At 39.0% G+C, this 12857-nt stretch overlaps 1 protein-coding gene across 1 annotated transcript in view; it reads right to left on the reverse strand.

Annotated features, from left to right (window-relative positions):
* ABCA12 (ATP binding cassette subfamily A member 12) overlaps positions 1-12857 on the reverse strand; it is a 205250-nt gene that overhangs the window by 178986 nt on the left and 13407 nt on the right. The window lies entirely within an intron of this gene.

Below are 12857 nucleotides of genomic sequence, written 5' to 3' on the forward strand. Positions count from 1 at the left end.
CTAATTCTGTAAATTATGGGAGTAGACCTGCTCTTTACAAGGATTATATAACAACAGTGTATTCTGCCTGAGGACAGTCTCTGGATTAAACCTTCTGGCTAATTCTGTTATCTTAAAATATGGGAGTAGGTCTGATGAGGTCTTTACAACCTCCAGACATTCTTTGGAGAGTATATAACTCCATTGTTAACACTAGCAAGGGGGTACTCTTTCTATCCCCTTCTGATGTCTATGTCAGAAGCTTTCTCTATCTCCTTTATACTTTAATAAAACTTTATTACACAAAAGCTCTGAGCGATCAAGCCTCGTCTCTGGCCCCGGATTGAATTCTTCTCCTCCGGGGGCCAAGAATCCCAGCGTCATGATTCAACAACAACCTTTCAAAATCAACAGTTCAAAAAATATTTAATGAAGCTTCCATGTGCGGACATCTGTGCCACGTGCAAGGAATGCAGCATAGCCTCCAGCAGACGAGGACTCTGCCATGATGGGGCTGGATATTTCAAGCATGTCTAGTGCATGTTATTATTGTACCACTGGCTCTTGCTATTCCATGTGATGGTCTTTAAATGTGTTCACAGAATATTTGACACTCTTTCCTTCAAAAGGCAGAACGTAATTCCTTTGCCCCTGAATATGTGTCAGACTTGTTGACTTGTTTCTAATGAATAGAACTTGGTAGATAATATGCTCTGAGGCTTCCCAGGATAGGTGACAAAAAGGGCAGCTTTCACTTGACTGTCTCTTTCATTGCTTGGTCTGGTGGAGTGGCTGCCATGTCAAGAGGACGCTGAAACAACTTACAGACAGAAGCTGAGGCTCCTCATCAACAGTTGGTACCAACCCGTTAGTCAGGTAAGCAATCTACCTGGAAAACAGACATTCCAGCCCTAGTCAAGTTGTCATGTGAAGGCAACCCTAGCCAAATTTTAACTGCAATCTCATGACAGACTCAAAGCTAAAACTGAGTCTGTTTTAAAGTTAAGTAATTACTTAAAGTTAAGTAGTAACAAAATTTCTGACCCATAGGAACTGGAAGATAATAAAGGTTAGCTGTTGGATTTCCCCGGTGGTTCAATGGTAAAGAATTCACCTTGCAGTGTACGAGAAACGAGTTTGAGTCCCTGGTCTAGGAAGATTTGCCATGCTGTGAGGCAACTAAGCCCGTGCATCAAACTACTCAGCCATGCTCTGGAGTCTGACTACTGAAGTCCCCATGCCCTAGAGCCCACGCTCTGCAACAAGAGAAGCCACTACAATGAGAAGCCCTTAGCCCTGGCACCACAACGAGGGAGTAGCCCCTGCTTGCTGCAACTAGAGAAAGCCTGTGCGCAGCAACAAAGACTCAACACAGCCAATAAATAAATTAAAAAAATATTTACTGCTGTTGCCACTAGTTTGTGGAGGCAATTTGTTATAGATAACTAATACAGCCTGTGATAGAAACACCTGGATGAAGATAAACAATTATAGCAGAAAATCTTTCAAACTTCCCTTAGGTGAACCTTCTGTATTGGAAAAAGAAAAATTAAATACCTCCTCACAATTTCCTGATAGCTCAGTTGGTAAAGAACCCGCCTGCAATGCAAGAGACCCCTGTTTGATTCCTGGATCGGGAAGATCTGCTGGAGAGGGATAGGCTACCCATTCCAGTATTCTTGAGATTCCCTCATGGCTCAGCTGGTAAAGAATCCCCCTGCAATGCAGGATACCTGGGTTCTATCCCTGGGTTGGGAAGATCCCCTGGGGAAGGGAAAAGCTACCCACTCCAGGATTCTGGCCTGTAGAATTCATTCCACAAACTGTATAGTTCATGGGATTATAAAGAGTAGGACATGACTGAGTGATTTTCACTTTCACAAGGCTTCTATTACTACAGAAAAATATCCAAACTCCTAAGTCTAGTATTAAAAACCGTACATGATTGTTGGATAATCAACAAGGACTACGGCATAGCACATGGAACTCTGCTCAATGTTATGTGGCAGGCTGGATGGGAGAGGAGTTTGGAGAAGAATGGATACATGCATATGTATGGCTGGGCTTCCCAGGTGGCATAGTGATAAAGAATCTGCCTGATTCAAACATATTCTTTTTAACGGCTGAATAATACTCCACTGTGTATATGCACCACAGTTTTCTTATCCATTCATCTGCTGATGGACATCTAGGTTGCTTCCATGTCCTGGCTATTATAAACAGTGCTGCAAAACCATACAATATTGTAAAGTAAAAATAATAATAATAATAATGATAAAATTAAAAAAAAAGAATCTGCCTGTCAATGCAAGAGATGCAGGAGACGCAAGTTCCAACCCTGGGTCGGAAAGGTCCCCTGGAGGAGGAAATGGCAACCCACTCCAGTATTCTTGCCTGAATAATCCCACGGACAGAGGAGCCTGGCAGGCTACAGTACATGGGGTCTCAAAGAGTTGAATGGGAATAAATGACTGAGCATGCATATGTATTGCTGAGTCCCTTTGCTGTTCCTCTGAAACTATCATAGCATTATTAATTGGCTATAGTCAATACAAAATAAAAAGTTATTTAAAAAAAAAAAAGTTGAGTGTGACCCAGGAAAATTTGAATGTTAAAAGAAAAAAAGCAAACCACAAACCTTACATGATTGAATGACTCCCAAGTTGATCTCCTCTACTCTTTAGCACTCTACTTTGGCCAAATCAGTCAATCTTACAGGAAATCAATCCTGTATACTCATTTGAAGAGCTGATGCTGAAACTTCAATACTTTGGCCACCTGATGTGAACAGCTGGTTCATTAGAAAAGACCCTGATGCTGGGAAAGACTGAGGGCAGAAGAGGACGACATAGGATGAGATGGTTGGATGGCATCACCAATTCAATGAACATGAACTTGGGTAAACTTTGGGAGATAGTGAGGGACAGGGAAGCCTGGCTTGCTACATCCATAGAGTTGTAAAGAATCAGACACGATTGGCAACTAAACAACAGCGACCTGCTTGTTACAGATGTAGGCATGCCATGTAGATATGAATCTCCAGAAACATTTTTGTATCATCTCCACAGAAGGCAGCAATTCCAAAACAATGAAACAACTTTTTGGACAGTTTTCTCATTCTCCTAATATCTATGAAACTAGCAGCACAGTGTTGCAGTGTTACAGTGTGAAGCACTTGTTTAAGTGAAACTGGATTCCCCAGGGTATGTAACTTAACCATGAAATCATCTTGGAGAAACACCTGTGCAGAAAACTTCGGGAAATTATGAGTACTTCCTTCCTTAGTCACCAATCAGACAGTACTCTTTGAGATGAGGCCTTCTCTTCAACTGTCCTGAAAATGCTGTCTTCAACATGAGACATGAAAAGTGGTAAACCTGTGGACATCTTTAGGATTGCAGCAAGAGATTCAATGCTAAAATGAGGCAGAAAATGTTGGGAATGGCTGCAAGATAACTGAAGGTGAAAGCAGATTCTTCTTTAAGATTACACAAAGAATTAAATTCATTTTTTGATTCACTTTAGTAGTAGGGAGCTAGTAGAAAATGCAACTGACTTAAAATAAGAAAAGATAATTAAAAAGAAAGGAAAAGATAGCTCTCAAACATTGGGTTGCATAAGAATCATCTAAGGAGTTCTTTAAACTGTCAGGTCCCCAACACCACCCCTAGTCACCACACTTGGCACCTCATCACCTCATCATCTCTACCACATTCTCCATCACCATCACTGGGTGACAATTCAGAAAGCCTAGAGTCAACCCCCTGAAACCTACATCTTTCATCAAGTGTCTTTAGATGATTTTGATTAAGGTAGAGTAGTTAAGGTTATCTGTTTGCAAATCATGAAGGTAGAGAAAAGATAAGAAAAACTACTGTCAGTATTGTGATTCCTATATCATTTTCTCTTTAGCTATAATTCCACTCCCCAGAGTTGCCCTAAATTGTGTTAGTCTCATCTGGACAGTATGAAATTAGAGGATTATAGCTAGTTGTTCATGGAAAACCTCCATATTATAAAGAGTGGTGATGGTGGTTTAGTTGCTCAGTCATGTCCAACTCTTATCGATCCCATGGAATGTCTAAAGAAATCTGCATTTGAAAATCTGGGAAGAAAGTGAGGAATTGAAGGAGGAGGTGTTTACAATTTTACCATTTCCAGGGCAATCAAGAGATCATGAAAATGAAAAGTGAAGCGCAAGTTTTAGAACCAGAACTCTGCTCAAACCACTTACCAGTTTCTACTAAACCATCTTTCATTCTGCTGCAGGAGCTTTTTCTAAAATGTTATCTGATCCCAATGTTCAAATTTTAGTTGTGTGTACATTTTTGTGTTACATGCATAGAAAAAAGTATAAGAAAAAGTAAGCTGAACTGTTAACAATGGTTATCTTTAGGAGGAAACTTATGCGTTACTTCTTTCTGAGACATCAATACTTATGTTACTAAATTTTAAATTTAGTGTGTATTTCTATGGTCAGAAAAAAAATACATTTAAACAAAAGTAATCTACTAAAAAGTTCATCCTCTTCAAAATAAAGTCCAATACTTTAAATATTGACCAAAAAGCCTCATCTCCCAATGCTCGCAATAAACATTCTCTTTTTTTCAGGCAAAGCAAACTCCAAATTCCTGGCACATGTAACTCTTTCATGTCCTGTGCCCTCACTCACGTTGACCACTCTCTGTTAGGAATGCAAAGACACTGTCTAGTTGACAAACTCCTACTCATTACTCAAGAGCCATGCTAAGACATCAGATATTCTTATGAAGCCTTTCCTGGTACCCCAGGCAGTGCTATATGAGCCACACTGGAGCCTAAGGCAAAAGAAAGAGCAGTAATATTGGCCTTGATTTTATTTAAAATTTTGGTTTTCTGTATACAGAATTTTAAAATTAATTGATGTTTTAGAATATAAAATATGACTGAACTTGATTAATGAGTTATTGTTAATCTTTCAAATTTTGCCTTGGATATGCTTCCTTGTAGCCCCAGCCTTGATTCCAGGTAAAATTTTCTGGACTCCATCTTCTCTGCTGCTTCTGGTTTTGGTCCTAGCTCCACTGTGGAATTTATTGCATTTATATTTATTGATTATAGTTCCTAATGTATAGTCTGGTGCAAACTTTTTGCTCTGAGTCCTCATGATGTTTTGGATCAGCACAGACATAAGAGATACATTTTAAATATGTGACAATAAGAAGAATAAATGTAAAACTTTAATTAGCTCTTAAATTTTCTGAGCTGGTTTCTTTATCAGTCAAATAATGAAAAACTAGATTGTCTCAATGATACTCAATTACTGATATCATACTATCTCTATATATTAAAATATAAACAATATTTTATATCATAAATAATATAAAAATAATATCCAACATGAATGTAGCTCTTATTATGTCCCAGGAACTTTTCTAAGTATTTAACAAGTATTAATTCATTTAATTCTCACAACTCTGTAAAGTAGGTGCTGTCATTAACTTCAATATACAGATATGGAAAATAAGGCTCCAAGTATTCAAGAGATTTACCCGTTTGAATCCAGGCAGTTTGGATCTCTAGTCTGTGCTCTAAGCCCCTACATTGCCTCTTACAATAGTAATGATTTTACATATAGGTATAAATATGCAAATATATAATTGAAATAAAGATTTTATTTTCTAAATGTGAAAATACTATTGAAGTGAAGTGAAGTCACTCAGTCGTGTCCGACTCTTTGCGACCTCATAGACTGCAACCTGCCAGGCTCCTCTGTCCATGGGATTTTCCAGGCAATAGTACTGGAATGGATTGCCATTTCCTTCTCCAGGGGATCTTCCCAATCCAGGGCTCGAACCTGGGTTTCCCGCATTATAGACAGACGCTTTACATCTGAGCCACCAGGGAAGTCCATAAGTCACTCTAATTCTAACCCACAATGAGATTCTAACTGACCTGAGACAAGACAATATTGTATGCTGTGACATTTCTTCCATGAGAGATACTTTCACTCTAAAAATACACTGGTTAATTTATCTAAGCAAAGGACATGATATGACCTAATCAAAGAGAATGAGAAAATTTTGAATAGTGAGAGTAGTATAAAAATGAATAAGGTTTGGTAAGCCAGGTTTCCTGGGTGATGCTTAAAGGAAGGTTTAATAAAGCAGTCACTCAGGAAAACACACAGTTAGCCAACCATGAAGCCAGACCCTCACCTGTGAGCCTGTGTGTGGGCTTGATACCCTCTGACAAGTGCAAACAATTGGCTGAAATCACTTCGTTAACTCAGGCTCTGAGCTTCAAGGGTATAATGGAAACATCAACTGATAGTAGTCACCTCGGCAAATGACATTACTATACTTGTAAGAATTTTATCAGAAATCATTTGTTTATTTGTATTTATCATACAGGCTTGGATATTTGAGGTCCCTATGTGATCATAATAGGAATTCCTCTGGTCCAGAAGAAAAGGGGAGAAAAGGGGAAAGGAGTGAAAAAGAAGACATGTGGCTCCCAGAGCCACTTTTCATTGAGGTAATAACTCTGGGAAGCTTGACAGGTGAATCATCAAAAGTAGGGCTGGTGTGAAACGACTAGAAAAAAAAAATCTCCTCCTCCTCCTCACTTCTTCCACTGTGCAATCAACAGCTATTCTTTACTCTTTATCTTTCTACTTGTTAAATTAAGTGTTACTGTACTTGAAGGTATTTCCGGTTCTCTGGAGCAACTCTGGGTACCAAGCCTTAGAGGGGATTAGTTGAGAAATCCTTTTGTCATGCTAGGGTGTGCATCTGCACTGTGTGAGAGACTGGCAGAATTCCAAGTCAGAGAGATGGGCCACTGCCAGCAGGAGCTGAGGCCGGCCCTGTGCACAGAGTGGTGGGGCTGTATTCACGTCCCCCTTCCTTCTGCTCCACACGATCTGCCCGAATACCAAGAGCACACTCACAGACTAATCCCAGACTCAGTGTCTATGAATTTCCAGAATTTATCTCCGTATTATCATCTAAAGGGTCAGTAATGTTTCAGAAAAAAAGTTAACCACTGATTTACAGATGGAAGAAGTAAATGACAGGACTCTGGCTTTGAAATTCAAAAACTGTTCCAACATTTTATGGACCTTAAGCAAGAAGTAGACTGTAAATCTCTCCCACACAAAAATCTCTTGTATGCATTCACAAGGACTTATTAATTTGTGAAGGAAATTCCCAGGTGAATCTACCTGGGGAGGAGTGACAGAGCTTTATATCTATTTTCTTTTCCTAATATAACCATATAGACATTTTTGATAGCACGGTCATATTTATTTGGAGAGAAGTAAAAATCAAACCCTAAACAAGTTAACTTCTTGTCCTTAACTCACCTGATTTACAATGATAATTTTTTTATTATTATCCATCTCTGGGTGAGTTTTGTAATCCAAGCCTCCATATCAATTTTTCAAACTATCAAATTCTGACCAATATATTTCACTCTTATTTTGTTCCCTATGTTGGGAATTATGCTGTATCTGAGAAGAATTTGAAGCTATGATATGATTTCTGCTATACATGTACTATCTGTCCAGTGAGTCAAGATTAAGCATAAGTCATTCAAAAACCACTACTAGCTAATACATTCACGAGAAAGACATAAAGGAGAAATAGCTGTAGTTTGAATGGTCAGGAAGGTGAAAGAGTAGGCCATAGATGGGAGCTTGTCATTTAATAGATGATGAGGAGGAGCTATGAACATGGGACATGCAGAAGACTTTCAGACGCGGTTTCTTTAAGCACACGCAACATACTGCCCCACAGAAAAAAACAGAAAGTTGGATGAATCCTGATTATGAAGGTCTTGAAAGTGAGACAACGAAGAGTTGAAACTTGATCGACCTGAAGAATATTTTAGGGATATATCTGATGACAAAATGTGGGAAGTGTTAGAGGCAGTGCTTCCAGAGATACAACCCCTGAAAAACACAAAGCAAAACAAAAAACACCTTTTGAAGAAATCCAGGCATGAAGCAATGAGATCTTGAACCAAAGGGTGGCAGGAAGGATGGAAGGGAAGGGATAACTTCAGGATGCATTTCACAAGATGGGTTCTGAACTGAAGGATAGTGGTTTGGGGAGGTGAAGTAAAGGGAGGAGTCAAGATGACTCAGATGGTTCTAACCTGAGAGACAGCCTAGTGTGGCTGGCACACCTGAGAATGGAGAAATTGGATGGGGCAAGCCTCAGCAGAAGACGAATGATGATGAGTTCTGAGCTTCCCAGAACAAAGCCTACATTAATTTCAGCCAAGCAACATAGAAAAGCATGTTGTTTACTGTAGGTCCCTCAGCTATTACTATTAAATCATGAGTGTTATGGGGAGCATGATACACCCTGGAATTCTGTCCTCATGCACTTGTCTTTATTTCCATAAAAACACACCACACAAAAAGTCAGCAGTAAGAACAGGGCCAGATAAAAACCTCACTTCTTTGGCCTTCACAGCCTTCATCAGTGAGAGCCCTCATAAGCTCTTTCCTCTTACCAATTCAGATCCCAAAAGTATAACAACAGCCATGTATCCCACAAACTGCCAATTAATCAATAATTCCAGTCTTTCTTCTTACGTTTTTTCCCTAGAGCCGCGGACAAATTGAGTTCACTTTTACAACCATGTTCTATCTCTGATAGTACTATCTCTGATAGTACTAGAGATAGTTATATCTCTAACAGGTGGTATGAAGAAGAAAATGGAGAGGTTGTAAACTCTAATGAGTCAAACTTTAGGATTGCTATTGTTGGCCTTTGTAACCTGGAAAAACCCACTGTGTGGGCTGGGAGAAGGGAGGGAACTGTGGTTAAAATGAAGGCTCAGGCACATAGTAACTATGTGAACATTAGTAAATTACTTAACATTTCTATGCCTTGCTTATCTTTAAAATAGGAATAGTCATATTCAAGGAGATGATGTTAAGTATTAATTCAGGAAATCCATGCAAAGAACTTAGCAAGGTACTTGCTGATGTTGTCAATAAAAGTTTACTCTAATTATTATTTTTATCACATTCATGAAGGCAAAAAGTATGCTTTGGAAACCAAAAGACATGGTAGGAATGATGACCTTTCATTTACCCAAAGCTACTGAGTCACATCAGGATGGGTTGAATCAATATCACCCTCTGATAACACAAGTTTGGATATCATTCCAGTTGGCACTTTCCCTTGCCTTCCAACAGTCCCTGTCTCTAGATGTGGGATGGGTTGGGCTTCTTCTCTTCTGAGGGGGCAGGGATATTCGAAACTGATAGTCTTGAGACAGTGGGAGTTTCATTCATCTCATGATCATATTTGTAGAATTTCCATTATGCTTTTAGTGATATTTCCACTAGAAAAATAATGCTTCTCATTAACTTCATAAAAATGTGTCTTTTTGTTGGCAAGACTACATTTTTTTTTTTTTGAAGACCACTTATCTCACTATGGCAGGGTCTTACTACTCTTGAAAAGCAGTCGGCTCCTCACTGATGAGGAACTGTTTGCCTGCCCTTTCATGAGAATGTACGTATTAAAGGGAGACAGAAGTAACTCACTGCACATTATAGCTTGACTTAGCCTAAATGTGATTTGGGAGTTTGGTTTTGTTTTGTTTGCTTTTGCTCCCTAAGCATAACATTTTGGCTTTAATGTTTGCCTCTTGACAAGCCACCACCTGTAGCGATTACAAGAGGTTAGAGCTATTTCAAACTTGGCGCCTTAGCCCATTTCTTCTCCATGTGAACAAGAAGCATCTGGGACTCCTGCCAGCCTATGGAAAGTTTTCTTTACTTGGAACTTATTATTTGCATGAGCAAGTTACCTAAGCTGTTGGTGGCAGTGCAGAAGGGAGTTAAGTAAAGGCAGATGATGCTGAAAGTACGCATTTTCCTCCTGTCTGGCGATCACCACAGCAGGGACTGCAGCAGCTCCCTTACTCACCAGAAACCCAGTCTTCTCCAGAGCCCTCAGTCAGAAAGACTATGGAGGGAGTCCTTTGAGTTGATGATATTTACTCTGAATGATTTATCGGTCCTACATACCTGCCTGGCTAATCTGGGAGCAGAAGATGCCCACGGGATGACAACTCCCATTTTCACCATAGCTGAGTTTCAACTGGGGTGTAGTCTGGAGTTTCATCCTCATTTCTCTATTGCCCAACTAGTACTGAGGAAGTCGCTGTAGCCTGAAGAGGACTTTTAATTTGCGAAGCAGGAGTTGATTTCTGTGATACTAGAACTGCAATGATTCATGCAGAATTTGTCAAACAGAGGCAGCATTTCACATTAAAAACTATACATAGCTCAGAATCTTCTTTTCCATATTTTTACATTTCATGATAGAGATGGAGAAGGAATTTATATCCCTAATTTCTAATTTTTAGTCTACTTTAGTCTACTTTTGTAAAACCTAACTAATTGAAACATGAAAAAATTAGTACTGATGTAAAAAATGCCAATCCACAAGCTTAAAGCCATATTCTGGAACCAGAGTGTCTGGGTTCAAATTCTGACACCACCACTTATTCACTGTGCAATCTTGGATGAGTTACTTCATCACTCTGTGCCTTGGGTTTCTTGACTGTGAAATGAATGACACAGCCATTACATAGTAGGAAATCAGGAAGTATTTATCATAATTATTACTAGCTCATTTTCATCTTTTGGTATAGTAGATGTAAGAAACAAAGAAAAACAATAATTTGAAAAAACAGAATTAAAAAACCTAAATTCAAACTGTCATTTTGAAGTTAATCCCTCTCTATAACAAGGGAGGGGAAAAAAAGTAACTGCATCTATACCAGTTTTAGATTCTCTACATTACTCTACAGAATAGTACCTCCAATGATAAAAGTACATTTTATACTCTATTGATTATAGGGTGAGCTGAAATCTTGGACATACTTTACATTTGAATCTGTGGAGAAGGAAATGGCAACCCACTCCAGTATTCTTGCCTGGAAAATCTCATGGACAGAGGGCTGCAGTCCATGGGGTCGCAAAGAGTCGGGTACGACTGAGCAACTAACACTAATAAGAGGATAAAATACCACACAAATCTCATGGAAAATGATTTAGTAAAAGTAGTTTTTAAGGCCTTTCTCTCTTATTGCTTATGACTGAATTCTGGCAAATTAAAATATCTTTAGGTACCAGTGTTCCCATCTGTAAATTAAGAGGGTCCCACTCAGTTCTAATAAAAAACAAATTGACTATTTTCTACTTAGTCTTATAAGGTTTGAGAGACCAATAAAAATACTTTTAATGTTTCATTTTTTCTATAATTTTGTTCCCTCCTCCCCACAAACAATCACCTCAAAACCAATTATCATTAGAGTATGATAACAGATTCATAGTTAAAAATGGTTAATTTCCTTTTGGACTGTGTGTTTTGCACAGCCTTTTATTTGGTCTATGAAGCACTTGTCACATAGTTTTTTTTTCAAGCTTTTCTTCATAAGTTAGTGGGATAATCAGAGCTCTCCATGATTTTCCCCCATGAATCTCTAAATCCTATTGGTTGTGGTGGTTTAGTCGCTAAGTCGTGTCTGACTCTTGTGACCCCATGGTCTGTAGGCTCCTCTGTCCATGGGATTTTCAAGGCAGGAGTACTGGAGTGAGTTGTCATTTCCTTTTCCACTAGAACTTACTGTGCTGTGTTTAGTCGCTAAGTCGTGTCTGACTCTTTGCGACCCCATGGACTGTAGCCTGCCGGGCTCATCTGTCTGTGGGGATTCTCTAGGCTGCTATGTCCTCTTCCAGGGGATCTTCCTAATCCAGGGATCAAACCCAGATCTCCCACATTGCAGGTGGATTCTTTACCATCTGAGCCACCAGGGAAGCCCTTCCAACAGTATGCAATGGAATAAATCTGTTATAAAGAACTAATATATGCACAATATGAAGAAAATAAAATTATAATGTTTTTATAAACAACCTAATAAAATCTCATCAATAACTCTACATAACAATTTGTGCAAAAGTCCTTTAGAAATGATTAAGTGCAATTCAAATGTAAGGAATTATTTATTCTAGCACCAAGAGTTTAAATGCTTCACACTAACTAAAACAATATTTTCTTTTGAATTATCATATTGCGTATGATTCAAATAGATTCCACCATGGCTCTCATCTTCTTAAGACCAGGTGATTGAAAAGCACTGTACTTATTTTTAAAAGCCACTAGCTCATTATTCTCTTTACAAATAATTCAGCACAGTATTCTTTTATTTGGTGAGTTACCATAATTTATCTAAAATGCAATTTGATTTCTCAGAAATCATATTTACAAGCTTTCTAGGAGATGGCTCCTTTGTGAAACATGAGACATCTGACTTGACTTTACTCCTCTCCAAGAAACTGACTCCAAAGTTTAAAAACAAAAGTAAGAACTGCTGCTGCTGCTAAGTCACTTCAGTCATGTCTGACTCTGTGCGACCCCATAGATGGCAGCCCACCAGGCTCCCTCATCCCTGGGATTCTCCAGGCAAGAACACTGGAGTGGGTTGCCATTTCCTTCTCCAATGCAGGAAAGTGAAAAGTGAAAGTGAAGTCGCTTAGTCGTGCCTGACCCTCAGCAACCCCATGGACTGCAGCCCACCAGGCTCCTCCATCCATGGGATTTTCCAGGCAAGAGTACTGGAATGGGGTGCCATTGCCTTCTCCGAAAGTAAAAACAACCTTGGTCAAATCTGCGGGGTTAAAAGCTCATCCTGCTCAATTCTGAAGACTTTTCTGAATCGCTTCCACATTTCATCCAAGATCCAAAAGAAATCATGAACTGAGTTGGGCACTGTGCCAGTTTTATAACTTGGTAATTATTAAATTAACTAACCAATATTAATTGGAAAACAATTTTCTTTTAAACTAAATGTTTTGATACATATGC

The sequence above is a fragment of the Ovis canadensis genome, chromosome 2 (genome assembly GCF_042477335.2).
Source record: "Ovis canadensis isolate MfBH-ARS-UI-01 breed Bighorn chromosome 2, ARS-UI_OviCan_v2, whole genome shotgun sequence".
NCBI classification, from domain to species: Eukaryota; Metazoa; Chordata; class Mammalia; order Artiodactyla; family Bovidae; genus Ovis; species Ovis canadensis.